The following is a 3445-nucleotide window of genomic DNA, read 5'->3' as shown; positions in this document are numbered from 1 at the left end:
CCTCTGGGTTAATGTTGAACTAACATGAAGAAATCCGCCAGGAGGCAGAGGTCAGCAGGTCAGGGCCGTGGGGACAGGTGGATAGATAGTCCACCCCCGCCATCTGGGAGGACAGGTCCTCCTGGGACCAGGGATGGGTGGTCTGGGAGGAAGTCCCAGAGCAAAGACCAGCGTAGCCACCATCCAACCCCTCCCTCTCAGAGACACAGGCGAACTTGGGCCAGTGGGGTCACAAGATCTTCCTGAGGCTCCTTCCAATCCTAGCACACGGTGACGGTTGTTTTGATCTCGTGTGTCTGTTTCCTCATCTGTACAGTGGGAAGAGTATCCTGTTGTGAGGACTAAAGGAGATTATGAATATACAATAAGAACTTAATAATGAGTAGCTATATGGATGTAAACCAGTGGGGAGGTTTTTGTAATCACCACATGCACGTAAGAAAATGGAGGCGAGGGTGTGGCCAGATGAGAGCGGCCACCTTATCCCGGGACACACTGGGGCAGGGCCGGCCAGCATTTGCCCCAGCCTCTCAGCCACTGATGGAGGGTCCCATTTCCCCTCTTCCTTGTCTGGGAGCCAGGGGGGTGTGCTTGTGTGTGGTGGTTGCCTGGGAGGAGGAGCCAAGCCCTCTGGTCTATTTTCTCTCCCAGGTCTCCCAGGATGCGGCCTGCCCCGGAACAGGGGCAGCTCAAATCCCTGGTCTCCACGGCAGGGCCCTCCCTCTCCCCCTGCCTAACTGCCCCGTGCCAGGCCTAGAGTGGCTGCTGGTCCCACACTACCCCTGTCCAGCCCTCCCCCACTTCCAGTTCGCAGTATGAAAGGTAAATATTAGTCCTGGGTCTAATTAGGACAGAGGGCCAAAGAGCAGAACACAGGGAGCACAGGTTCTCGCCTCGCTGTCCTGCAGGCCCGGCCGTTCAGGGTCTGGACTGCGGACATGTACAGTCTGGGAAGATCACAGGGAGCGGCCCGGTGCAGAGCAGGGGAGGGAGGGTTGGCAGAGAACTGAGGACCAGGACTCGACTCCCACGAATCAGCTTAATGCCTGGGTGGCCCAGTTCCTATATATATATTTATATATATATTTACATTACACATATATATTCATTCCTATTTTTCTATATATTTTAAAAATTGAGGTTTAGCTTACATACGGTAATGTTGAAACCACTCCTAAGAGGTTTTTTGTTTTTTTTTTTTAATTTATGGCTGTGTTGGGTCTTCTTTGCTGCGCGTGGGCTTTCTCTCTAGTTGCGGTAAGCGGGGGCTACTCTTTTCATTTCGGTGCACGGGCTTCTTCTCACTGTGGTGGCTTCTCTTGTTGCAGAGCATGGGCTCTAGGCATACAGGCTCAGTAGTTGTGGCTCGCAGGCTCTAGAGCACAGGCTCAGTAGTTGTGGCGCACGGGCTTAGTTGCTCTGCGGCATGTGGGATCTTCCCGGACCAGGGCTTGAACCCGTGTCCCCTGCATTGGCAGGCAGATTCTCAACCACTGCGCCACCAGGGTAGTCCCCCTAAGTGTTTAACTCAAATGCGTATGCATACACCCACCAGATCAAGAGAGAGAACATTTCCAGCCCCCAACATACTCCTTTGAGTCATCCCTGAGATAACCACTATTCTAACCACCATCACCATAAATCAGTTTTCCTACTTTCGAACTTCATGTAAATGGAAACCAGCAGCATATACCTGTTTCTGCCTGACCTCTCTTGCTCAGCATGTTTCTGGGGTTCATCCCTGTTATGTGTATCAACATACCAGCAGTCTGTTCCCTTTAAAACTGTGTAGTATTTAACTACATGAATATTGTAATTTCATTTGTCCGTTCACCTGCTGATGGGCATTTGGATTAGTTTCCAGTTTGGGCTATAATGAATAGTGTGGCTGTGAATATTCGTATGCAGGTTTCTGGTGTAGATAAGCACTAATTTCTATTGGGTACATGCCCCGGGATGGATTTTCTGGGTCACAAGGCAGGCATAAGTTTTAATAAGTAACTCTGACAAATAGTTGTCCTGAGTGGTTGTATTGGTTTACACTCCCACCAGCAATGTTTGAAGACTTCTGGCTGCTCATATCTCACCAACCTCTATCTCACCCATCCATTTCACATCAACCATTCTGATAGATATGTAGGTGTCTCATCGTGGTTTTAATCTGTATTCCCTGTTGACTAATGATGTTGAGCCTACTTTTCTTTTTTTCTTGGAGTGGAATGGTGAGAAGGTCTCACCTCACTAATTTCTTTAAAAATTCCATGAGTAAGAGAAGGGGGCAGGGCTCTTGAGAAGTGGAGAGAAAAGAGGTGCGGTTTCATCCTTCCTGCTTCAAGGTAGGTGATCCTCCTTTTTCTGAGGATAGGCTTTGGCCAGTGCTGAGTCAACCTGAGAGGGAGAAGAGAAGGGGGTGTTGTTGGCAGGGAGAAGGACAAAGCACATAACACATGGCACCTCTTCTACTGAGGGTTTGGGCGGAGCTAGGGGCCTGCTGACTTGCCCCTCGTTCCCTCGCTGTCAGAACCCACCACTCCCGACAGACAAGCACCACAGCATGAACGAGAGCACTCATTTGGGAGGCTGGTCCTGGGTTTCACTATCTGTAAAATCAGAATTATAACAATATTCACTTCACAAGGCTGTTGTCGAAAAACTTAAATAAGATCATACTGGTCACTCTGCAGACTCTGCTTCGGAGCTGCAGCCCTGCTGAGTCCATGGCACACTCATGCGCAGACATGGCTGTTAAGGGGCAAGTCTTGGGCCGTGACTTCCTCAAGCTGTTTACAGACGATGTTCCAAAGGAGAAAACTTCGGTTCTCTAAGCACGGGGATGATGAGATCTGGTTATAAGGGTTCCTGCTTTCCCAGGCTTATTCCTGGATTTATGCATCAGGATGATGAATTTACATGCCATAATAGTACACACAGCAAGTCCATTTAGGGGGAGAACTTTTCTGATGAGAACTTCATTTTGAATATGTCCAGACATCTGGTCCTTGGCAAATGCTGGACCCAACCCAAATGGCTCTGTGGGTTGTCTGCACAGCTAAGACTGATGGGTTGGATGGCAAGCATGGGTTCTTTGGCCGGGAGAGAGATAGCACAGATATTGTGGAGGCCATGGGCATTTTGAGTCCAGGAATGGCAAGACCAGCAAGAAGACTCTAGGCCATTCTGAGAAATATGATTTTGTGTTTTATCTTATCCCCACCATTCCTTTTGTTCCTGTGGAGAGCACCTCCCAGCTCTCAAATCCTGTTATCTTTGTGCTCTGACTTGCTGTAATTCTTTGGATTCCATATACCCCTTGTCTCCTTCCAGGTTTAGCTGGATTCAGAGTTTAGGCGTTATGAAGTAAAAACTAAATTACTCCCCCAAAGCATGTTATGTTTGTAAAGTATCACAAGTCCTGCCACACAGTAAGCACTCAATAAACAGCACT

Source organism: Eschrichtius robustus, chromosome 11, assembly GCF_028021215.1.
Source record: "Eschrichtius robustus isolate mEscRob2 chromosome 11, mEscRob2.pri, whole genome shotgun sequence".
Classification (NCBI taxonomy): Eukaryota; Metazoa; Chordata; class Mammalia; order Artiodactyla; family Eschrichtiidae; genus Eschrichtius; species Eschrichtius robustus.
Note: the sequence above shows the minus strand (reverse complement) of the source record.